The 27,216-nt window shown below is 33.5% G+C and overlaps 1 protein-coding gene across 1 annotated transcript in view; it reads left to right on the top strand.

Moving 5' to 3' along the window:
- The window catches only part of LOC129758141 (B-cell receptor CD22), a 504,009-nt gene that overhangs the window by 216,648 nt on the left and 260,145 nt on the right, over positions 1-27,216 (top strand). The gene's annotated exons all lie outside the window — the stretch shown is intronic.

Below are 27,216 nucleotides of genomic sequence, written 5' to 3'. Positions count from 1 at the left end.
TACAAAAATTACAAAAATTACAAAAATTACAAAAATTACAAAAATTACAAAAATTACAAAAATTACAAAAATTACAAAAATTACAAAAATTACAAAAATTACAAAAATTACAAAAATTACAAAAATTACAAAAATTACAAAAATTACAAAAATTACAAAAATAACAAAAATTACAAAAATTACAAAAATTACAAAAATTACAAAAATTACAAAAATTACAAAAATTACAAAAATTACAAAAATTACAAAAATTACAAAAATTACAAAAATTACAAAAATTACAAAAATTACAAAAATTACAAAAATTACAAAAATTACAAAAATTACAAAAATTACAAAAATTACAAAAATTACAAAAATTACAAAAATTACAAAAATTACAAAAATTACAAAAATTACAAAAATTACAAAAATTACAAAAATTACAAAAATAACAAAAATTACAAAAATTACAAAAATTACAAAAATTACAAAAATTTTAAAAATTACAAAAATTACAAAAATTACAAAAATTACAAAAATTACAAAAATTACAAAAATTACAAAAATTACAAAAATTACAAAAATTACAAAAATTACAAAAATTACAAAAATTACAAAAATTACAAAAATTACAAAAATTACAAAAATTACAAAAATTACAAAAATTACAAAAATTACAAAAATTACAAAATTTACAAAAATTACAAAATTTACAAAAATTACAAAATTTACAAAAATTACAAAAACTACAAAAATTACAAAAATTACAAAAATTACAAAAATTACAAAAATTACAAAAATAAGAAAAATTACAAAAATTACAAAAATTACAAAAATTCAAAAAATTACAAAAATTACAAAAATTTTAAAAAATTACAAAGATTACAAAAATTACAAAAATTACAAAAATTACAAAAATTACAAAAATTACAAAAATTACAAAAATTACAAAAATTAAAAATATTACGAAAATTACAAAAATTACAAAAATTACAAAAATTACAAAAATTACAAAAACTACAAAAATTACAAAAATGACAAAAATTACAAAAATTACAAAAATTACAAAAATTACAAAAATTACAAAAATTACAAAAATCACAAAAATCAAAAAATCACAAAAATTATAAAAATAACAAAAATAACAAAAATAACAAAAATTACGAATATTACGAAAATTACGAAGATAACGAATATAACGAAAATTACGAAAATAACAAAAATTACAAAGATTACAAAAATTACAAAAATTACAAAAATTTCAAAAATGACAAAACAATAAAATCGTTCTTGTCATTTATATAAATTATTTTTATTTTGTCAGTTTTATCAAATTTGTCAATTTTATTAATTTTATCAATGTGGTAATTTTTTTCACTTTTGTCTTTTTTTCTAATTTTGTCAACTTTATTAATTCAAATAATTTGTTGCCTTTCGTAATTTTTTTCAATTTTATCAGTTTTGAAATCTTTGTCAATTCTTTCAATGTCTTCATTTTGGTCATTGATGTCATTTTTGTCAAATTGTTAAATTTTATCATTTATGTTAATTTTTTATCTTATTGATAATTTATGTTGGTTTTTCTCAATATTTTCAGTTTGGTTGTTTCTTGTGAAATTTTCAGTTTCAGTTTTTTCAATGACACCTAAATTGGCAAAAATTACAATATTAAAACTTGAACTGAATTAACAAAAATGCCAAAACGACGAAATTGAAATTTTCGACAACATTTTCAAAATTGTTATGATTATTAAAATTTTTAAAAATTAATTGCTTATTCGATTGATTATTGGAACCACTGTTATCGAATCGTATTTTACTCGATTTTAATTTTACCCAATTATGTTTTCAATTTTCTCGATTTCTTTTATTCAGAGATCAATCCGGATAAACGTCAATTTATTTTAAACACATGGTTGGGTATCTTTTTTTATTTGTATAACTAATTCTTATTTTTAAGTTAAAATATGCTTAAACTCAAAAAAGTGTCATTGAGATTATATTTGTTTCAAAAAATGTCATAGAAACGGGATCACAGGATATTCCAGAATCTAGTATTTGAAATATCACCAATAAGCCATCGATATTAAAACTATGATAATTTTCTAGTTAGCTTATCTTATATACAATTTTTATATTTGCAAATAATTTTGGATTAACTGCGTTAGAAATTATTTAATAACAATTTGAAGAACTTTAAGTAAACTTTCATTTGATTATGATTTTGTATAATATGTATCCACATAATTAACAAACTGTAAGAAAGGCTACAATCCACTTTCAAGTGTATCACATCAGTTTTTTTTTAAATTTTAAACCAACAACAATGAAAGTAAATTATTTCAGAAGTTTTAATTTCTTTTATTTGGAACACACATGATGGCCATGTATTTCAGAGAAATTTCTGTATGGTAGATCAAGATCAATAAGCTCTATATATCCCTTTTTTTTCTTTTTGATATATTTGTTTGTTAAAATGTTTCGTAATTTTTTGTAGCATTTAGTCCATTTATGATCGGGCTTCAGGGGACTGGGCAATTTTTTTCGAAGAGACAATTGGATTATTTAAAAGTGTGGTTTTCTTTTATTGATATATTTCGGTGATTTACGATGAAAAAGAAGACTGCTGTGTTTTACGTTTTGGCTAACTGAATTTCCGCCATCCTCAGAAAAGAACTTGTTTTGCCGCAAGTTTTTTTCTGAGGTTGGCTGAAATTCAGTAAACCAAAACATAAAAAAACAGCAGTCTTATTTTTCGTCGTAAATCACCGAAAAACATCAATTAAAGAAAACCACAAGAGTGCGGTGATCAAAACCAAACAAAAAAGATTTTTTAAAAGAAATAATTTCGATAACAAAAACAATCAAAAGAAGTCTGTTCAAAATAAGAATTAAAGCATTAGAACCAGATTTACAAAATAAAGTCCGTAACATGAAATCAAAATGCGCTATCCAATATGTATCCGAATAGAAAATGATTTGATTTTTTTAAGAATATAAGATTCTTATCTTGAATCTCGGTTGCAGTTTTTTTCACAAAAAAAAAATCAAAAAAAGAGTGCGAAACATCTGAGCATCATTCCAACTGAGTAATCAAAACAATACGTTTTTTCTTCCGAATCTCGCCACAAAAACTATTTAAAACAAAAGAACTTTAAAAAAAATATAGATGATTACAAAACATACATATGTTTTCTTTCGGCTATTTACGTTTTTATTTTAACAGAACAACTTCTCCTTGAAGTACGTTGTGATTCTTCTCATGGAAATTATCTGTTTGTTGTTATTGACAGGAAACTCTTTTTGGAAAGACAGGGGGAACGTTTGGCTCCAGAGAGTGGGGTATCGAAAATCAAATGCTTTTTTGCAAATCAAAAAGTTTGTTGCCTAAATGCGAGCAAAAGAATCGTTAAAATGGTAGAATTATCGGGTATTTCGATCAAAAGTTGTATGGTAGAGTAAAATCTTTTTTCTCTCTCACTCATCGTCCAAAAATGACCCTGTGACTATTCTTTGATCAAGTATAATCTTTTTTTCCGCTCCTTATTCGAATATGGCTTTACGTTCTATTAACTCTGTTTGAAGCCAGATATATTAGAGTTCTAGATAAAATTTTGGTCTATAGTTTTCTGGTATGAACCTTTTAAACGATACATTTTTAATCGGAGATATTTGATATTTGTCAGGGCTGAAAATTGCAAGTAAAATCTAAAAAAATTCTTGTCTAGAAAAATTTTCATTGAAAACAAAACACCAAACAATGATGTTTATTTAATGTGAAATTAAAAGTGCCCGGAGTTCTTAGCAGCGCGGAAGAAATCGATTATCTCGATGCGGGAAGTGAAATGTATTCATATCTGAATTGCGCCATCGTCAGAAGCAGGTTCTCGAAAGCACTCGAGGAGGAGAGTAGACTCCATAGACTCAACCTAATGCGATAAGCAACTCAATTGTCCCACCTAACTCCTTTCCTTGGCGAAATTTCCCTTCAGCCTTCTATGTTTTCCGCCGCACAATCGTGAGAATCCATATTCGACCTGCATTTTATGAATGGGGCTCACGTGCAAGAAGCAAAGAAAGCTTATCCCGAATGCTGTGCCGGGGATGGAAAATGCAAATATATAAAGCAATCCGAATATAATTTCACCTCCGCCCCCAGCTAGCTTGGAAGAGCGAAGATTCTTGTGCCGGATTTACTCAACCCCTTCTCCATTTGGGGTTCCAGAATTGCGGGGTTTTCTTTTCGAGAAATGATCTGCAATGAGCTGGATGCTGAATTGAGGAAGTGTTTACTAGCTGTGTTTCATTGTTTGTGGAATTGAATTTGATTAAATTCTTCACCATCTTCAGTTGAGAATGTTGATGCGTTATGTTGCAACAATATTCGTTCTGAAATTAATCGATGAGAGAAACGATTAAACAAATGCTAAGTAATTAATTGCGGAACTGTAATCCTAATTTCAATGCACAATGTAGACTGCGTGCATTGAACTGGAATTTTCGTTAAAATGTGGGGATTGAATTAAGTTAACTTTCGGACACTTAATTATTGTTTCCGCAGTTGAGTTCTTGAGAAAACATGCAGTAGTGATAATTCAATTATCAAATATTGTATGTACAAATATTTCATCGTTATTTCGGTCGAGTTGTGACTCATTTTACGGATTTTATCATCTTACTTACTTACTTACTTACTTAATGTTCTCGCGTAGATTCTCTTGCGCATAGGGCCGTGGTAAAAGACCTGCACTGTTGACGATCCGAAGCCAGCATCTTCATTTGGTCCCAGTCAAGATTCACGTCGGATTTTATCATCAATTTTGATATATCTTTGCAGTAGCTATTTACAGTAGGGGAGAATGAGGATACTTGATCCCTGGGGATGCTTGATTCCTTAGCTATATCTCGAAACTGGAATTTCTTACAAAGATCAAACGTTCTAGAAAAATGTGTCAAAATGAGCAAAATAACAATGCTTGTAGTTTAAAAAATTTTAACAAAATAATTGTTTGAGTAATTGAACTTTGTTTGAAAAATTTCACAAAATGTAACTTGAAGATCTTTTTTCATCACTTTAAAATGTTCCTTACATGGGAAAATTATGTAAAAAATATTTGTTCCAATGTATCAATCGTTCGAGCGTAAAATGAACTTCATAATGCCATATTTTCAAAGCAATGGAAAACTCTCAACTTTTTTCAGAAAAAGTTTTCTAAACTGTTGATTATGGGTACAATTGATCCGCTAGAGTTGGGTACAATTGATCCCCTTTCCAAACGGCATATTCTTCTTCTGAATTGATCGTTAGGATTGCTGATTACGAAATTACTAATATTCATCCAAAAACTAATATTTTTCAAACAATTGTCTGGAGAAAAGAGCAAAAATAATTAATTTTCTCTTAATTATAAAAAATAGCGCCTTTAAGTATGCAATGTTATTAGCGTTGAGTCAAAGTTATAGAATTTTCTTTTTATGTCTGCTATGAATTGGGAAATGAGAACAAACATGACCAAAATAGTTAATTAACATTCTATTTTGGGGTTTTGTTTGATTTTTATAAAAGGATTAGAACTTCCTGAATAAAAGATCAAGTCTCCTTCAATAGGGGATCAAATCTCCCCTAGCTTCAGAAAAATCGCATTTTTTTACTCCCACGAAAATGCTTCTAGTTCATCAACGGGTTCAAGTATCGTTTTAATTTTTGGAGCATAGAAACTTGAAGTTACAAGCTATCAGAAAATGTCATAGACGGCGAGTTGCTAAATTTTTCCAAAAAGATATGGTGAAAATAAGAAAAGGGGATCAAGTATCCCCACACTCCCCTACAGTATTTACTGTGTTTACAAAATCTTGTTTTCAATACTGAAATTTGTTCACTCGAAATCATAAAAAATACTTTATTTAAAAAATCACACGAATTTTGTGGGATAACAGTCTTTTAAAACCAATGATAGCGCCGATGTGGTCTAGTGGATAGGCTGGTGCAAGTCTGGTTTTAGTATGCCAGGCGTACTGGGCTCGGTTCCCGGTATCGGCAAGAAAATTTTTGGGTTGGAATCCCATAAGTTGCCGACAGGTAAGATGTTTTTCCTTTTATAACTGCTTATATAATAAGAATGTTGAATCAGTTGTCAGTTGGCCACAGTAAAGACTTTTCCTCCTTTGATTATAATCAGTGAATCAAATTGTCCCTGATATCGTCTCAAAACAAGCGACAAAATCGACGTGTGGTTTTGTCTTTATTCTCTCTCTGTGCGACAACCTTTAATCTCTTCCGTATGTGTAGCATGACAACATGAGAAAGGTAACAAGAATTGTCGCGTCGTTGAGAAGATAATGACAAATTGTAATGTGAAATTGTCCTGAAATTTAAAAGTTGAGACAATCCGCTTCGCTTATGTGGGTAATCTATCTGATTTCGTAAAATTGAAAAATTATGTGACCAGATCATAACCTATCTGAGAAGAGCTCTTGGCCTAACTTTAAAGGAAACCATGATAGAAGTAGTACAGGGACACTGGGTCGAGGCCGTGGCCATGGCCAATCAGGCCGGTTCTGGAACGAAATATGGCAAAGTTATCGGATTGAGACTTGCGACATATTGATAGAAAGCTCTTGGGCTCAACCGGATCGTGGCCATGGCCAATCTGGCCGGTTCCGGAACTAAATCTATTGAAGTTAGTTCCGGAACATAAAAAAGTGTAATGATGTAATGATGAAAATTAGTTGTAAGATTTTATATGGGATCCGCTGGAATTATAAATGGTCAGTGTCCCCAAATCTCCTATCTATTCTCTTCATGTTGAGGCAAAGAGTTTTCTTTCAATATGTAGCAAGTTTGGATCCGATAACTTTGACATTTTTTCGTTCCGGAACTGGCCAGATTGGCCATGACCACGATCAAGTGTCCTCGAATCGCTTCTCCTATCGATTCCTTTCATGAAGAGGCCAAGAGCTTTCTATCAATATGTCGCATGTTTCAATCCGATAACTTTGACATATTTCGTTCCGGAACCGGCCAGATTGGCCATGGCCATGACCCGGTGTCTCCGAACCTCTTCTAATATCGATATCCTTAATGCTGAGGCCAAGAGCTTTCTTCCAATACCTCACAAAATATGATCCGATACCTTTTAGTTGGTATTTTCGGAACCACTGATCCTTATATTTTTCAATAGCACCAAACGAATGTTCTGAATAATTTTTATCGGAATCCATTAACGAAGAAATTTGTCTTTATCGTTTATTGTCTTCACCCCTCCCGCCCTTCTCCCCTCCCCCGCCCTCTTCTTTATCGTGATTTCAAGATCTTTGGGCGTTGTATTTTTTTACAGAAACAGTTCCTACTTCAGCCGTATGTGATAGACATTTTAATATTTTTGCATCACACCATGTGAAAATACAACACGTGTTGTATAAAAAACTTGAAGGCAACAGATCTTGAAAATGTGTTAGCATGGCAAAATTTTCAAAATGTCAAAATTTCCACCACTTTTTCCCAACACCAGTGAATTGTAGAAAGTCTATCACTACCCGAAAAATTTACGAAAATAATGAAAAAAAACCTAGGTTACCATTTGTTTTTCGTTTTTTCATTTTTCATTCATTCGCATTGTTCTTTCCATCACTTTTACCCTTGCAAAATTGTCTGATTTACTGTGCTTTCAAACGCAACTTTCAATTCAAGTAAATTATTCACCGTCAGTATTTTAGCACTGGATTACTCACACTACTGCATTCAGTCTCCGAAAAAAACCGTCAAACAGGGCATCATGCAAAAGCAGGGTTAGATGCAACATTTGTATACCACAACACTCATTCAATTTTTATTTCAATATACTGTAATAAAGTTATCATCGAATGATAGCAAATTGATGATGACATAGTTTTTAACATCGTGAAAGAGTTTTTTAAAGTTTTTGATTCTCATAAAAAATTTAAAAAATCGAGCAATAGATGTACAAATGTTTACAGTTTTCGATGCCGTAAAAAACTTTACCTCGTATGACGGATAGGCTTAATGAAATCACCTACAAACTTTAAATTACTTTCATTATACAATACCAACACTGTTCGTGTATAAATATTTTTCGAACAATCACAAAATTTTTTTAAATAAATATTTTTATAATTCAGTTAGCTGAATAGGGCAAAATGCAACAAAATGCAAATCAGAGCTAAATCTCATAAATCGCATTTCCATATGCTGGAATACGATTGTTTTGCATCATGCGTTTGTTAACATTAAAATTTCATCCATCCTAAGATTTATTTACATGATTCAAGATATTAGAAAATTTTGAAGTATTTTTTACACCTAAATGTATGCAGCAGGTTAACACTTTTTTCTTAATAACATTTTTGACAAAAAATGTTAAATTTAATTCGAATAAAACCAAAAACTACTTTAATTGGTACTTTATGCGTTATGACATCACAAATGTATAAAAAAATATTTTCAAACGTTTTCATTTGATTTTTCATTAATTACAGAGTTTGTTGCAACTTTCCCCCTTTTGTTAGTAGGGTGAAAATCGCATGTTTTTGAAAATTTAAAAATAACTGGTAAAATCAATAATTTTTCTGACTACGTCAATTTAGTGACCTATCAACCTTAAAACTTTTGATGTACAAGAAGAATGATTATCTGTAGGCATTAAGATTTTAGAAGCCATTGAAGTTGAAAAATGTTGCATGTTGCCCCAGTTGACGGTATTTTTGAAAAACCGGCCAATCGAGATTCTTATCCGGATATTTAAACGCTTTCCGATTTAGATCTTTCTGGTGCTGATAGCTGTTTGAAAATACTCCCGCGGAGGCGACATTTACAGACGAAAGACGGAAAATTGTTTTTTTATTCTGAAAAAAAAAACGCACTGAAAGTATTGATATTTCTGAAGATGATTACCGTAAAACGGGGTAACATTGAACATCGGGGTAACTTTGACCAGCAATAAATTTTTCCACATTACCATCAATAACTCAGTCTATAGTTTGAGTTTTTGAAAACTGTTTTCTTCGTTTGAAAGCCTATTATTTGAGAATCGAAAATGAAAAATTTGGTTTGTTTTGAATTCTTTTTCTGTTAGTAAAAATGTAATTTCAAAATCTTAAATTATCTATTTTTTTCAAGGCTCGCAAATAAACAGCTCTCCTGATGATACCAAAAAGCATTTATAAGCAAACGGGTTGATAAATGTGAAAGAACAACTTTTTTTTTGTATATTTATAGTTATAATTATAATACTGTTTTTAAAGTCATATAATAAGGCCGGAACAAACTTTTAATCCTTCTTTTGTCACTGGGAGTTGGAACATCGCAAGGGGGGGGGGGACAATAAAAAATAATGCGAAAAACAAATAAATTGGAATAGATCGCACGAAAGCTTGTATGCAACCAAATTGCATACTCCATCATTGAACAAAACCTATAAATCAAGTACTTTTACTATCGAATAATTTTATAAAATCAAGATTAGAAATGTTGGAAAAACTCACATCTTCCAAAATTTGTATATTGGTCTTGTAATATTGCGGATATAAGGTGCCAAACTGATTTCCAAATGGAAAATTGTTCCCAAAATAACATAGAATTTATATGTGGTTTTTCAAGTCCAATTGATATTTTGAAAAAAGCGCCATTTTCCGATCAATTTTTTGCAATATTTTATTATCGAGTTTTATACTACCGTAACTAGCCCTAACTCAGCGCAATCCCAACCTCTGCGCATTTTAATGTTCTAACAGATATTACTTACCCACTTCAAGATTTGAAGAAAAGAATATCCAAAAAACACAAAAATCTCTTCAGTCACTGTTTATCTTTCATTTGGGTCCATTTATTTTGGAATTGATTCGGAATTTTTGATGGCATGTAATTGTAAGTATTGTTGGTGACAATAAACGCGTGCTTTGTCACAAAATCTCGTTAATAGATTGAACGAAAGCGTTGCCAGATTTCGAACCGCTCAAGTCCGTAGGTTTGACGAAAATCGAAAGATGTGCTCATTTTGACAAAATGAAACTCGATTACCTTTTTTTTGGTCTTCAAAAAGAATTTTCGTTTATCCGTAGAATTCATCTAGTTTGATCGATAATCCGTAAAAAATCCGTAGGAAATGCTGAAAGTCCGTAGATTTCGAGCATCGAACCGTAACTCCGTAGAAATGCTCAAAATCTGTAGATCTGGCTACGCTGCATTGAACTTTCATGCTCACTTTTGCTGGTGTATTTCCGTTGTGATACCGAACACACCACTACCATAAATTATTACAGAATGAGAATAATGCATTTAAAACATCTTGAAAGACTGCCATTCAATCCAATTCATTTACAAGCTATTTAAATTTTCGATAGAAGGATTCCATTACTATAACGCTGCTGAATAAAAATATTCAACATTGTTAGTCATGGAAATTTGCTAGAAATTGCCGTAAATTCTACAAGTTCTGAAAACTTTTAGCCAAAATATAATAATGACTTGAATTAATATTCTAAAAAATCTTAATTCCAATTCAATCAGAATTCATATTTAAAACTGGCTTACCAATTGTAGGCTTCATATCCGTTCTTATTTTAGCTTATCATACTAAAATAGGGCTTGTGATATAGCTCAGTTGGCAAGTCAATTGCCACCTGAGTCGATGTCCGCGAGTTCAAGCCCAACAGTAATCATCGAATACGGTTGTACCGGAGAAGTTTTTCAATAACTGTCCACCAACTGCATAGTTGGTATAAAGTCGTGAATGCCATAACGATGGTAAAAGGACTATAATCGAAACAACAATACTAAAATAGGTTCGATAAATTCATAGAAAAGAATTTAGAATTTTGACTAAAAGCTGATATGTGATGACTGGATTCAGAGATCAGATTTAAAATAGTTTTGGACTTGATATTCTGAATTTATGAATGTTTTTTTGATTCATAGTGAATGAATTATTGATCTGAACTCTAGGGATGATTTCTGACTGTCAACCATAAATTATACCTAGAAAATGCAATTAACTAGACGATATTTAAATCCAAGTCTCAAGAATATCTACCGAATGGTTTATAAGCATTTCATTCTTTGATCTCTGCGTTTTGAAATTTTGATTTCGAATTCGATGTTAAAATTGAAAATGATTTTTTTATAGTTCTACTAATTCTATTTCTGTTTCACAAACCTGGTATTAGAATACGGGATTTTTTTTTCATTTCAAAATAATCGCTCAAAAAATTGCTATGTTCTTTGTTTGGCATACTTAATATAGAATGTAGTACTAATTAACAAATTTCTATTGACTTGTTCATGGATAAAATTTTTAAAAGTTCGTAAACATTTAGTACACATTTAACGTTTGCGATCTTGATTATTGAATCAAGTATTTAAAAATAAATTTATTTCGAAGTATTTCCTACTAGAAATTTAAGATTTTAGAAGGTACACCTTCACCATGTAGGATTGCAGCATTTTTTTTAATAGAATTGATTTGGCAAATTTTTGTTGAACCTTTTTTTTGTGAGATAGGGGATCTCCAGGGATCGAATATCCAAATTCTCCCTCCTCCCAGATAGAAGATATGCAAAACAAAACTACAGATGATGAAAATGATGGACCGTAGGAAGAACTGACTCATGGGGGGGGGGGGGGGGGAGGGGGGATTTGATTTGTGACCTATTTTTTATATGACATTTTTGCTCAAACAATGCATGAATAAAAAATATTAAAAATATTATTTTTGAAAACCTTTGACTATTCATTTTTAAGTTCTTTTACATAAATAGTTTTTCGTGTTGAACAGAAATAGTTTTTCGTTTTATGAAATTGATTTGAGGCTTTATCGGTGAGGGTTAAAGAGTTGAAATGAAAGACGGATAGAAAATCAGAAGAAAATTCTAAGATGGTGAAAAGAGCGAAGAGCATTTGGAATAGAAGCTTGAAGGATTTGTTTAAAGAATATTTAAGTAAACCAAATGGGAAACTTTCTTACATCGATGGTTGAAATTGTAGTATTTGCATCTAAATCTGGTGAACTAAGCTCAAGATTGCCGAAAATTTTTCCGCACTTATCCGGGCCGGGCAAATTCGGGCTATTTTATTCAAAACCTGGCAAAATTCCGGCATTCTGTTTCCAAATTTTCAAACCAAAATCTGGACAAGATCTGGAAAAATTTGACAAAAATCCAGAAACTATTCAACAAAAATGAAGAATAAAAAACAATGAAATCATTTTTTTTAAATCGAAAAACATAATCAGATTTTGAATCATATATCAGGCTCCCAAAAAATCGATCATGTTTATTTTTTATAAATCTAGCTTGAAAAATTCCATTCTTAGGCGAAAAAGTTTAAAATAATAATGATGCAATTTGAATTTTTCAATTAATTTTCCAAAAAAAATATGAGTGAACCTGGACAACATCAGCAGATTTTCAACAAAATTTGGGCAACATGGCCGGGCTAAATCTTTTCCAATTTTGTTAAATTAATATTCGGGCAAGTCCAGGTAAAACCCAGTAATCTGACCAGCTTGATTTTGCTTATTTGGTTTGAACTTACAATATTTTTTTAAAGAAAGGCTTCAATTTGAAAAAAGTTCTAAAACTGAATCCAATTTTCAAAAATATATGAAAAGGATAAAACTTTGCGATTCTAATCTTTTCATGCAAACTCGATCATAATTAAATATTTAAGCTTGAAATTTTGTTCTTGAAAAAACTGCAAAATTCATAATGTTCTACAATACGCCAAACCATATGGAATTCCCTGCAAATTAAAAATGAGTTTTTCAAAAGACAAAACTTGCAAAATGAACTCGAATTCTTCTTAATTTTTGGCATTTTCATCTAAATTGTGCAAACTAAATGACGTTGGTTAGATTTTTATAATCGATTCAACAATTGGAATTATGAGCCTGCGATCTCTTGCATTTTAAATTCCTTACCGAAATATTGTTCTTGATCATTTTATTTCGATTATGGAACTCATTAACGAGCTGAATCTGAATCTTAATTTTAAACCTGAATTCAAAATTTTAATTTTCAATCTGTTTCGGGATTCCAATACGTTTTCTGAAAGGAACAAGAAAACGTTTTCTGAATTTGGAATTATGAGCCAAGAATTTCAAACAGTTTCAGAGCCCTCCATCATGATTCCATAATTATAATTCAGATATTTTTAATTTTAATGATTATTCTTTATTTAAATTATGTATTTCTAATCCGACTTGAAAATTCATGATGATTTTCAAGTTTGTTTTTCATTTTCGGAAAAATGTGAACTAAATGTTAAAAATGGGTATAAGTTTCGAAAATCATGAATAAAATTTAGAAAGAAATGTGAAACCAAATTTAAACGATAATTTCAAACACAGCTTTCTATTTCAATTTTAAATGATGATTCGAACTGAAAATCAAGAATCCTAAACTGGACAAAGTCCAAAATATGAAAACACAAATAGAATTTCAATTTCGATTATAAGCAACCAGAATCTCTAAAATGAGTCAAATCTTATTTAAAATTGATCATTCAGAAATGAATTCCTATCTATAAATGAGAAAATTTTGAAAAACTGTAGCTGAATTCTGAACCTTGGATTAGTTTTCGAGGAACTGATATCAGTTCTGAGTCAAGATCAAAATTTGATCACGATAACAAATTTTGAGTGTAGAGTTGAATACCTCGGTTACTTTTGATGGACCCTCATGGGGGGGTTTAACCCTAAAAACACCCCCCGTTCCTACGGCCATGACTAAAGGCCTCTGTTAATACAAGATTGAAAACACATGCTATGTTTTTGTCCCGCGCCAATTGATATTCGTCTCTGCGTTCATTAATGGAGTTTATTCAGTAAGTTTTATAAAAATTAACATCTGGAAAATGCTGATGTATGCTGATTTCCTTCAATAAAAAATATTCATTTGATATATTCAGCACATTTCTAGGTCAAGCTCTTTCGGCAAATGCCGCTGGTTCAATGAAAATCCATTAAATAAGCAAACCCTTTTTTCACATGTCTAAAAGGATGAACGTACTATAAAACACTTGTTTAGTTCAATTGCTAAAATAAAATACTGCGTAGTTATCTTTGATTTGTAGATAAATTATTAAGAAAAAAAATAAAATCAATCACAAGATTGAACCGATAAAAATATTCTCTTACAAAATCTTGATGCAAACCTGGGGGACAATTGCAACCTTGCATTGTTCCTGTAACCTGCAGGCAACGATATTTTTCGAATGTTATCTTTCTCTGCGTAAAGTCTTGATTTCCACTGCCGGGCCCGTAAATCTCGAACGGCCCTGGGTGAAAAGAAACGGGTCCAGGTTCCGGTACCTTCCGCTTCGGTGAACTCTATCTATGGGTATAGATATGAAGGTAGAAAGGTAGGAAGTTAGATGTCTGGGCTGGACCCTCCAGAGCCTGGGAGCTTCCTGAAACCACACCGTGACCGAGCTTGAATAATGGTAATGGTAACAAATGTACAGCTTCCTTATCTTTGCCATGCTGCTGATAAAACTAACCGAGATGAACAGACACTGGAGACTGCACTACGCTGAACTGCACTGCACTGCAATTGTGATGTTCGGATAGAATGGTGCAACAGAATTGGGAGTTGGCAGAAAACGGGAACAGAAAAAGTCCACAAAAGCTGGGCTTCCAGATGAAAGATACAACAACGGAACGCAGATAAACTTATTATCATAATTTATACCAATAGCTAAATTTGAATTTACGTAAATTGGAGAAGGATTTCCAGATCCAGCATTGATTGAGACGTTTGGTTGTCTTTAGCTATACAGAAAGAGATTTACACAACAGATGAAATCTGTGAGGAATAGTTAGAAGTTGATCGAAATGTTAGTTTTACATTTTCTGATAGTAGTGACAGAGGAGGAACTTTTGTTTTTTTTTTATTTATTATTGTAGTTTGGTGGAACTTATTCTCAATTATGTGCATTGTGCTAACGGTTAGAGCTAATCATCGAAACCTTCGAACATGATGAACTGTTTCTATGGGTAGAAATTACATGAAAGTATCTCATAAACTTTTGTGGAAACATTCAGTTGAACGAGATCTGCTAGCACAGTTAATAATTTTGTTTATTCCTCTTACCAAATCATTGCATCTCAATAAAATAGCTATGAGTTCACCTTGTAGAATATAAAGATGTTATTTTCGTTGTACAACGTATCACCAGTACCTACCCAAATATGAAGGGTGTTCCACATCAAATCACATTACTTTGCAAACGCTATACGGGAAAACTGTAGGGGAGAATGAGGATACTTGATCCCTGGGGATACTTGATTCCCTAGCTATATCTCGAAACTGGAATGTCTTATAAAGATCAAATGTTCTAGAAAAATGAGCCAAAATGAGCAAAATAACAATGCTTGTAGTTTAAATTTTTTTAACAAAATAATTGTTTGAGTTATTGAACTTTGTTTGAAAAATTTCACAAAATGTAACTTGAAGATCTTTTTTCATCACTTTAAAATGTCCCTTAGATGGGAAAATTATGAAAAAAAATATTTGTTCCAATGTATCAATCGTTTGAGCGTAAAATGAACTTCATAATTCCATATTTTCAAAGCAATGGAAAACTCTCAACTTTTTTCAGAAAAAGTTTTCTAAAATGTTGATTATGGGTACAATTGATCCCCCTTCCAAATGGCATATTCTTCTTCTGAATTGATCGTTATGATTGCTGATAACGAAATTACTAATATTTATCCAAAAACTAATATTTATCAACCATTTGTCTGAAGAAAAGAGCAAAAATAATTAATTTTTTCTTAATTATAAAAAAAAAACGCCTTAAAGTATGCAATGTTACTAGCGTTGAGACAAACTTAAAGAATTTTCTTCGAATGTCTGCTATAAATTGTGAAATGAGAACAAACATGACCAAAATAGTCAATTAACATTCTATCTTGGGGTTTTGTTTGATTTTTATACAAGGATTAGGGCTTCCTGAATAAAAGATCAAGTTTCCTTCAATAGAGGATCAAATCTCCCCTACCTTCAGAAAAATCGCAATTTTTTTACTCCCACGAAAAGGCTTCTTGTTCATCAACGGGTTCAAGTATCGTTCTAATTTTCGGAGCATAGAAACTTGAAGTTACAAGTTGTCAGAAAATGTCAAAGACGGCGAGTTGCTAAATTTTTCCAAAAAGATATGGTGAAAATAAGAAAAGGGGATCAAGTATCCCCACTCTCCCCTACAGAATGCACCAGTTGAGCATCAATGCTATTTACAGCGTTAAAAATCATGTAAGAACCGAATTGAACGTTTACGACAATTCGGGGATTTATTTTACGATTTACTAGAAAGAAAAATAACGATAAAAACTCAATGTTTATGATTTTTTTGTTAAAAACTCCATTAGCTAGAAAACACACAGTGGGGTAGAACGCCGAAACTGGTGGACAGAACACACCATACCGCAAGGATGATCAGAAATATAATAATGATTAAATGGAATATAATGATTGTTACATTCAATGTTTAATAACGTGTTCATCGCGTTTTTGTAAATTAAGCATACTTTGGCAAAAACTCATTTATTATTGCTAAACGTATCGAAAGTTTCGCTTTCTGAAATTCACTTTTCGATATCCTTATAGGTAAACCGCCTTCAAGTAGGCATCGTGGCTGCAGAAGATTTATTCGAATCAAATATTGGTGCACCTTTTAAACTTGAAAAAGGACGAAATTTGATATGATTATGCATTCTTATCGTAATTTGGGAGTCAGCAAACAGAAAGAATGAAATTTCAGTTTTTATTTGGTTTTTCTCAAAAGTTATCTACAATCTTAAATTTGAGCGTAAAACACGTGGTGTAGCGCGCATTCTGCTCCAATTTTTATATTTTTATATAAAAATTACGCCAATGTTTACACCTTTTTAAGAATTTAGTGTTGTTTAGATTCAACCATTTTTTGCTGTGTAGTTTTAAAGGGAATCTTTATACTTCGTTCAGGAAATCAGGGTGCGACTTCATAAATAGTTTTGACCAAAACAATTTTCCAATGCTTTCTGCATTTTTGATGATAAATGATTGGATTAATGATAAATCTCTCCATGAATATAATTTTTACTGCTTCAATACGTATAAAAAGCATTTAAAATTGATTTAAAAAAACTGGAACAATAAAACAATTCACGTTAAACCGGTTCACAGTTCATTTTGGGATCGCCTTAAAAACTACTTTGTTGTTTGTTAAGTTTGTAAACTTTTGATGGCATCATAAAATATAAGATGGTTTTATCAAAACCCGGATTTTCCGTAAATATTGCTTCTAAAACTCTTCAGCTAAATTTGCGTAAATTGATCACTTAAAACTCAAAACTAAGCTGTAGGGCGGACTTCTGCACCATTTTGTACTATACTACTAGAAATAAGTATAAAGACAACATAGTTTTTACTGCTCTTATGTTTACAGTGTAAACAACTGCAACCGAATGTTAGTCAATGTAAATGTAGTGGTGAGTAGAATATTATCTGTGTGTCAGAATGGATTTGAATGCATGTGTGCGTGTCAGAGTATAAATATTTTCATTTTGCGCCTGGAAATAAGTATAAAGACAGTTGTTTGCTTATGTTCAATTTCGCTCGCGGAGGATATTCTTTACGCTGAAAGTGAAAAGTTTTGCTCAATACGTAGTGGATTGATGGTAACAAAGAAAGAAAACATCATTGGTGAAGGTTTTCACAATTTATTTGATATTTACAGGAAAAATGCCAAAAAATAGCTCTTGGAGCGATTATTAGAAGGGTAGAGTAGATACTCTTCGAAAACAAGGGCTAACCTTGCGTGAAATCGGCATCAGGATTGGTAGGGTAAGGATGTGGTGCATAATTATCTGCGGCTAGGCGAAAAATATGCAACAAAGAAGCGATGTGGACGTTCATCTTTCCTGACGCCGAGGTGTAAGAGGAAAATAAAACGACTGGCGGTTCACCAAAAGCTGTCTTCTGAGGAAATCAAGGCGGAGATGAAGCTGACAGTATCTGGGCGTCGGATTCGGCAGGTTCTCAAAGACGATCCTAATGTTTCCTTCACCAAAACAACGCCTGTACCAAGGCTTCTTCCTCGTCACAAAAAAGCTCGTTTTGCTTTTTCCGAAAAGTACCAATTTTAGGACTAAGAGTGGTCAAACGTGGTTTTTAGTGACGAGAAGAAGTTCAACCTAGACGGGCCAGATGGTTTAAGCAGCCGCTGGTACGACAAGAGGCAGAAGAGGCCAACGAGAGAGAAACGTAACTTTGGTGAGGTTCCGTCATGATCTGGGCCGGCATAAGCATGGCTTGAAAGACACCTGTTTGTTTCATCTCTATCCGGATGGACTCACAGATGTATTACCAGCTATTAGAAGAAGTTCTTGTTCCATTTTCGGAAAATTTTATGGGCGAAAACATGGTTTTCCAGCAAGACAATGTTGCCTACCATGCGTCCAGAGCTACGAAAGAATTCTTGGAACTTCATAACATCCCTTTTTTGGAGTGGCCAGCCTGCAGTCCGGATCTAAATCCGATCGAAAACGATTGGGGGCTTCTCTCCCGTAACATTTTCAAGCATGGCCGAAGTTATGAAACGGCTGGACAAATCAAAATGGCGATTCAGGACGGATGGTCTAATCTGGATCCGAACGTTTTGAAAAACTTCATAACTTCAATGCCACGACGATTGCAAGAAGTCATTGTCAAGAAAGGCGATGCTACACATTATTAAAGTCCTTTGTTTTTGAAAATCAGATCAATAAAAACGTGTTTTCTTATTAAATAGCCTTTGTCTTTATACTTATTTCCAACCCGAAAATCCGTTTTTAGAGCATATTTATTTTAAGACGCATGAATCTTGCAAAACAACAGTATTTCAAGAAATGGCATTCTTTTATGAATCGACCGTGGACAAGTGTTGAATTGAATAATCACAGGAAAGTACAGAATTCCCTATATACAGCTTGTCTTTATACTTATTTCCAGCAGTGTATTTTTATTCGAAACATTATTCAAAGGGTGCCCTGAAGTGATATGAAGCCAAACCATAACTAAGACCCACTGAAAAATAATGAAATATTTTGAAGCAGGCACTCAGTGAGCGTCTCTTAGAGGTTGGTTCAGAGGTAGAAACGATGAAAAAGTAGGCTGCTTCCAAGATGTGGCGAAAATCAATTAATTAAGGGGGGGGTAGGGTCTAACGGGTAAAAAAAGACACCATTTTCACGATTTTTTTCTAGAGCTATCATTCAAACAAATGTATTCAAATTTTCTGCATTATACAAAGCATTGTTAAAACAACATTTAGTAATTTTTTCGTAGAAAAATATTGAAAAATGAGCCGGTGACGGAGCACTTTCGAGGATGCCTTTTAGAAAACAGGATTTGCGGTGGACACTGTATCTCAGCACAGAATCATCTGAAGTCAAAAAATCAGAGCAAAATATTTTTAATAGATGTTTTTCTGGACCCCAACGTTTTTATTTAACTTAAAAAAAATTTTATGAAATTTTTGTGGCTGTTTGAAGTAAAAACTACGATTTTTCACGAAAAAATCCGCCATTTTTTATCTGTAAAATCTCCCCAAAGTAAAAAAAAATAAAAAAGAAAAACGTTGGGGTCTGGTATTTTATATGTAGAAAACATGTTCCAAATTTGAAAAGAATCGGATAAGTAGTTTTCAAATGACGATGTCCACGGACTTCAAAAATGTGCTTTCGAGAAAAACGCGTTTGAAGTTTCTGCTCTTGCTTTCTTGCTGTATTAGACAGGAGGAGATAAAGGCCTATAACTTCTACAGTTTTGCTTCAATTGACTTGAAAATTTGACACAACATTCTTGATATGTTTTACAATAAGAAAATAAAAAAATAAAAAAATCGATTTTTTGAAAGTGTTAGACCCTACCCCCCCCCCCCCCCCCCCCTTAAGTAAATATACTACAAGATCTCAGAAGTTTTGAAGTTCATTGTCTGAAAGGTCGGAAAGTATCGGTCAACCATAGTACTTTGAAATATACAAGGTAGGCTATTCCGCTCTCTTCCAACGTATTTGTAGGAGGCCCCGAAAAATAGTTATGGAAAAAACTAGCAAATGTATGGAATTTATCAGAAACTCACAGTTTTCTTAAAATTGACAAGATTTAAATTATGACAAAAATATGCACTTATGCATTTTAATGCAACAAACGATATTTGGCTTTTCAACATCTCTAAAAGTAATATGCTATGAGCATTTTGTCGATTTCAAACTAAAATCTGGTGATATTTTTCCTTGTGTGGCCTTTTTCTTGTGCGATTTGTATAAAAATTTAAACAAATTGACTTTTTATCACAGAAACATGAAGTATTTTAGATCATTAATCAAATTTTTAACATGGACAGAAGAAAATATTACATTGCTTGCTCTCAAAAAACAGGGACGGCGATGAAAATTTCTTTTGAATTCACATTATTTATGGTTCAGATCCAAAAATCCAATGCAAAATATAGTTTGCGATGACCCTGAAGAAACAACCTTTAATCTGAAGCCCTTTTCAAAAGAATCGAATGGCTATCGACGGAGAAATTAAAAATTTTGATTGCCATTCTATATAAAATTGCCAAATTCTCATAACTATTTTTGTTGTTAGTCGGTATGCAAGCATGCTGTGTACATACACGGAGCTTCGAAGTGAGGTTAAGCGCAATAGCCTACCTGTTATTTTCCATGTACTATGTCCGGTCAACTAGGTAATTTTTTACACCGTTTATTTCTGTGATGGCGTTTGATGTGGGACACCCTTTACTATACCGTTTTCACGCTTTTATGTGAATAAAAAATTTCAAACTTAATGGAAATACATTTTTAGATTTGAAATCACAGTACATAATATTTGGTTAATATAAAACTGATTTGGTAAATTGATGAATTATAGGTGATTCCTAACTATTAGAAACGAAATATGACCTTTAATAACCGATAATTGCAGCTTCGAATGCTCCTCATACCATCATTTTAATATAATCTTCACAACTAGCGTCATAAGACATGAAAAAAGAACAACCAAAAGCTTAGAAAATTAAAGACGCCTATCTGAACGCGTATAAAATAACCAATTGATGTCTTTAATGCGAACAAGTTGAAAGAAGGAGAGAATGGGGATACCTTTCTTATTTTCATCATATCTTTTGGAAAAATTCGCCGGAGTGGATCGCCGTCTTTTATATTTTCTGTCAGCGTTTGATTTCTATTTTATATGCTGCAAAAGTAAGATCAATACATGAACCTGTGGATGAATTAGAAGTTTTTTCGTGGGACTAAAAAAACGTGATACATAATTTAAAAGTTAAAGGATATGATACTATGTTAAATGAGACTTAGGCAAAAATCATACAACTTCTAAAGGTAAAAGTTCCATTGACATTTGTTGCAATATTAGTTTTCATATTAGTTTTCATTGCACAGTTTATAAATGTCAGAAAAAAAGGATTCTAAAATTTTGTCCTTTATTGCATACATAAAGGTACAATTATCAAATTTTTAGTTCAAGGTTTTTTTTAAGTTTTTTTTTCAGGAAATTATTGAATTAATATAATTCATTGGATAAATAGTAAAAATTTTGGGCTTAGCAATGATCAACACTAATTCAGAAGAAAAATATATCTTATTGTATTCAAGGGATCAAGTGCACACATAACAAACATTTTGGAAAAAAATAACTCTAAAAAATTGAGAGTATACTATTGCTTTGAAAACATGTCATTAAAGAGTGTAGAATATTATACTCTAGTGATTAAAATATTCAAATACGTGAGTTCATTTTTTTATGATCAAAGAAGGATTTAAATCAACGGAAGTTATCAATGTGAAAGTCAATTGCTGCTAACGGCTTCGGCTGCGCAGAACAACAAAATACAATTTTCTCGCTGAAAATTCAAGTTGATGAAAGGCTTTTCAGTTCCAATTGAAGGCAAACTGTTTAAAATCGGTTATTTCCTATTCATATGCAATCGCTTCCGTGGCCCCTGCGTCGGAGCAATTGACGTACAAGTTTTAATGAAATCCATAGCAAATCGGACAATCCAGAGCCGACACGGATGGTTCATTTGAGTTGCTCTAGCTCGGGCCTTCCGGAGCCAACGAAATCAGCGGCAGCGCTGTACAACACCAATCAAACCCGGAAGCTCTGAAAGGTTTTCGTCTTGCCTGCCCGTATCAGCTGGTGGTGTCGATCTAGTGAATTGCTGAGGGCGCCGAGGACCAAACCCATAACTTTCCAGGACAAACTTTTCCCATAAACGTTATCATTAATATCACCCACTCCGTCCCACTGTTTCGGATCCAATTTGAAAATTTCTCCCCAGGGGTAACTTTTTGTCGACGCATTTGGTTGGAGTCCATGCTGCTGACCTACCCAATACGGATACACACGACGAGGCCCACCCACATAAACATACACACACATCCCTGTATGCCCGTAAAACGTGTGTTTCCATTTGCCGAAGTTTGCCGATGACCCGAAATTTTCACTCCAGTGAGTGGAGGAAAACTCGACGGGTCTTTCGATGCGAAGAATAAAACATTTTTCCCCGATGGCCGCCGGGCGAATAAAACAAACTGCTCGTCGACAAAATCGACCATAACCCGGTCGTTTGAAATTCCAAAGGCATCACATTCTTCCTGTTTCCTGCTGCCTGTGTCCCGAAAAGTAGCTACAGCAGCAACAGCAGCAGTCAAAAGCAGGATCGGACAGTTCCAGGGCGCGAAAAAGACGGAAGGTCTGATTTATGATTGGAAATTATATTTTTCACGAACCAAGATTGTGACAGCGATAGGAGCAGAAATTCATTTTTGTTTAATGTTTTACGTTCAATTTGAATTTTTCTTGCTACCCCTTTGAACGGGACATCTTTGGGCACTTATTTGCGTTACCTTTTCGTTGTGAAAATGGATGCTTGAAAGTCGGAAAAGTCACGTTACAGATGATCGAGTGGTAGTACCGACTCTCTCAACAGTCACGCTGCAGGCTTATCTGACAAATCAGAACAGTTTACCTTTCATTTTTGTCGAATTCATCGAAGATTGCTCTTAGCGAAGATGGAAAATTTGAAAAAACTGGACATGCAGCAATTTAAAAAAAAAACATTATTTTTGAGGCTTCATGAAACAGTTTGGTCTCATAGTTACAACCATTCAGGGTTGATTTTCGAGAAAAAAATATACTTGGTTAGGTAGAAGAGACAAAATATAAAGCCCATCTTAAGGAGGGGTTTGAAACAAAAAAAGACAACAAATTTGCAAATATGCAACGAGTTAAATTTCAGTAAAAGTTGAAATATCTCAGTTAATATTAGAACAATTTCAACAAAAAATAAATTCAACTATAGCTATATAATATGTTTCAAAACTTGGGAAAAATTGTTGAAATGTGAAAAAATTACAAACGAATAAGTACTATAAATCTAGTTTTTAGCCCCTGTGGTTATGCAATTCAAAAACTAAACTGATGAAAATTTTACTCTAACGATATTTTTTTCCTAGAACAAAGTTGTTTAAAGATAACACAAAAATTTTCAGTGGAAAAAATCGGCTTTTAGGTGGTAAAAAAATAGCACAATTCTTCCACATTTCTATCTTTTATGAATCCATGTTTTCTACAGAACTGAATCAAATCCACTAAGGTTTTGGAAGAGAAAATGCATCAATTAATGCCACAGAGTTTATGATGTCAGACTTTCTTAACTTATCATTGGGTAGCCTGAATAATATTTGCGTTCCGAAAATTGAACCAGAAGATAGGCCAGTATTCATTACTGCAGAACAAATTTCGTCGAAATGGCAGTGTGCTGTACGAATTTTCAAAACATTTGAAACACACTATATAACAGAGCAGTTTTTCTGTGTTTACTCTATTCTTATCGAACAAACAAAACTTAACGATAAGAATAAGAAAAGACAAGATAAACTGAGTTATTTGCATAATTGCGCATCAATCACTGTCGGGAATATAGTAAAATTTAGAAAAAAAAACTTATTGAGTTTAAGGGTGGTCCAAAATAGGTCCACAAACCAACTTGTATCTAGGTATTGGGAGAAAAATTATCTAGGTATTTGAAGCACTTGGAAATCAATGTTGCGTTTCAACGGTTAGACAAGGTGAAGAATATAATTTTCACAAAAACAAAAGACAAAATTCCAAATAACAAAAACATAACCGTTGTATATGAGATTAAATGTGGACAATGTAGGAAATCATATATCGATGAAACAAGCCAGTTTTTAGAAAAACGCATAAAACAACATTAAACAACTGTATCTACAAAACAAATAAGCACAGGTTTAGCACAACATAGTCTTGAAAATGGACATTTGTTCGATTTTGAAACACCAAAATTTTGGAAAGAGTGGCTGGATAACCCTCAGGATAACAACCGAAAAGTTTTATACTAAGTTAAAGGGTGATACGGTCAAAATTTGGTCAATATCAACTTGACGTATTTCTTTCAATTTTGCACTTAAAAAATCTTGAAGGTGAGTGTGTGTATAAAACGTTGCTCCTATTTTGATTTTGGGATTCACTCTTCAGTTGTCTAAATGCCGTCCAAGGAAGAAGAGCAGCGTATCAAAATTTTGCTCGCGCATCGCGAAAATCCGAGCTACTCGCACGCAAAGCTAGCAAAATCGCTAAAAGTTGCCAAATCAACCATTACAAATGTAATAAAAGTGTTTGGGGAACGTTTGTCGACAGCCAGGAAGTTTGGATTGGGGGGAAATCGAAAACCGGAAGCCACTGAGACGACAAAGAGAGTTGCTGGTAGTTTCAAGCGAAACCCTAACCTCTCTCTTCGAGATGCCACAAATAAGCTGGGTGTATCGTCTACAACCGTGCATCGAGCCAAAAAACGAGCCGGACTATCGACTTACAAGAAGGTAGTGAATCCAAATCGCGATGATAAACAAAATACGACGGCCAAAGCGCGATCCCGTAGGCTCTACACGACGAAGTTTGACTGCGTGGTAATGGACGACGAAACCTACGTCAAAGCCGACTAAAAGCAGCTTCCGGGACAGGAGTTTTATACGGCAAAAGGAAGAGGAAAGGTAGCAGATATTTTCAAGCACATGAAACTGTCAAAGTTCGCGAAGAAATATCTGGTTTGGCAAGCCATCTCTACCTTTGGCTTGAAAAGCAGCATTTTCATAGCTTCCGGGACTGTCAATTAAGAAATTTACGTGAAAGAGTGTTTGAATAAACGTCTGCTGCCTTTCCTGAAGAAACACGCTTGTTCCGTGCTGTTTTGGCCGGATTTGGCATCTTGCCATTACGGTAAAAAGGCCATGGAGTGGTACACCGCCAACAACGTGCAGGTGGTTCCCAAGGACAAGAACCCTCCCAACACGCCAGAGCTCCGCCCAATTGAGAAATACTGGGCTATTGTCAGGCGGAACCTTAAGAAGACCAAAAAAACTGCTAAGGACGAGCACCAATTCAAGGCAAACTGGCTTTTTTGCGGCGAAGAAGGTGGACATGGTGGCTGTACAAAATCTGATGGCAGGGGTTAAGCGTAAGGCCCGGCAATTCGGATTTGGAAAAGCGGAAGCCTAACTGAATATTTTTCCTGAATTATATACTAATTAAACTTGAAAAAGAAATTTAATATGATTTTGTAAATAAACGATTTCACCGATTTAAACGGGTCCGGACGGGATACCAGCTATCTTCTTGAAACGTTTCATGCAACACTTGCTGACTCTTATCAGACATATTTTTCGAGCTTCGCTGGACTTCGCAACCTTTCCCTCGCTCTGGAAAGAAGCTTACATGTTCCCTGTTCACAAAAAGGGAAACTACCGCGGAATATAAGCTCTTTGTTCGATAGCAAAACTGTTCGAATTGGTTGATCTGGATCCGATTTTCTCGTCCTAAAAACAATACATTTCCAATGATCAGCACGAATTTCTGCCGAAACGATCCACGACAACAAACTTTACATCGTTCGTGCAAGATAGCTTCACCATGAAGTCACAAACTGATGCCATCTATACTGATCTGTCTGCTGCTTTCGATAAAGTAAATCACGATATTGCTATTGCTAAACTCGAACGCTTAGGGTTCTGTGGTTCCCTACTGGACTGGTTTCGAAGCTATTTAACGGGACAAAGGTTATCTGTTCAAACTGGAAATTACTTTTCAAGACAATTCTCCGCTTGTTCAGGTGTGCCCCAGGGAAGCCACTTGGGACCGATAATTTTTGTCATCTATTTTAACGATGTTCTCACTCTCTTGGACGGCCCAAAACTTGCGTAGGCCGACGGCCTCAAACTTTTCCACACCATCAATGGCCAAGACGATATCGATCTCTTGCAAAGGCAGTTCAACACCTTCGCTCACTGGTGTGACACCAACTGCTTGCCTCTGAACCACAGCAAAAGTGCGGTCATTTCTTTTTTCTTGCAAGCGGAACCCTCTTCACGCAGAGTACACTCTTGGGAACGAAATCATCGCCCGGGTGGACCACATCAACGATCTGGGCGTTATCCTAAACCACCGGCTGGAGTTTAAGACTCATACGAATTACATCGTCGATAAAGCGTCTAGAAGTCTTGGCATCTTATTTCGCGTAACAAAGGAGTTTAAAGATGTGTACTGTCTAAAAAGTTTGTATTGCAGCATAGTTCGCTCAACGCTTGAATATGCATCTGCAGTTTGGTGCCCATTTAACCAGAACGGAGCTGAACGAATAGAGGCTATCCAGCGGCGTTTCATACGGTATGCCCTGCGACACTTGAACTGGTTAGATCCGTTTCGTTTACCCAGTTACGAAAACCGTTGCCGCCTAATTGATTTAGACACGCTTCAAATTCGTCGTAACGCTGCACGTGCTCTTGTCGTAGCGGATCTCCTTGCGTCGAGGATTGACGCTCCCATGCTGCTGGAGGCTATTCCTCTCAGTGTGCGACCCCGGGGATTAAGGAACCAAAATCTACAGCTCTATGTTCCCATCCGGCTGAATAACTACGGAGCCAACAGCGCTCTTATTGGAATTTTGAGAACTTTCAACCGCTTCGCCGAGTACTTCGACTTCGACGCTTCAAGGACTACTTTCCGAAGAAAAATTTTAATGGTTTCGAGAACTTTGTAGATTTAACTAGTTTTTAACTCATTATTTTATTAAGTTATCATTAGGATCAACATGTGGTCCGTTGATGTTTTTACACAAATAAACATTTACACGCGTTTTCACTTGACCAAATT

Source organism: Uranotaenia lowii, chromosome 3, assembly GCF_029784155.1.
Source record: "Uranotaenia lowii strain MFRU-FL chromosome 3, ASM2978415v1, whole genome shotgun sequence".
NCBI classification, from domain to species: Eukaryota; Metazoa; Arthropoda; class Insecta; order Diptera; family Culicidae; genus Uranotaenia; species Uranotaenia lowii.
Note: the sequence above shows the minus strand (reverse complement) of the source record. Positions and strands in the feature narration are given on the sequence as shown.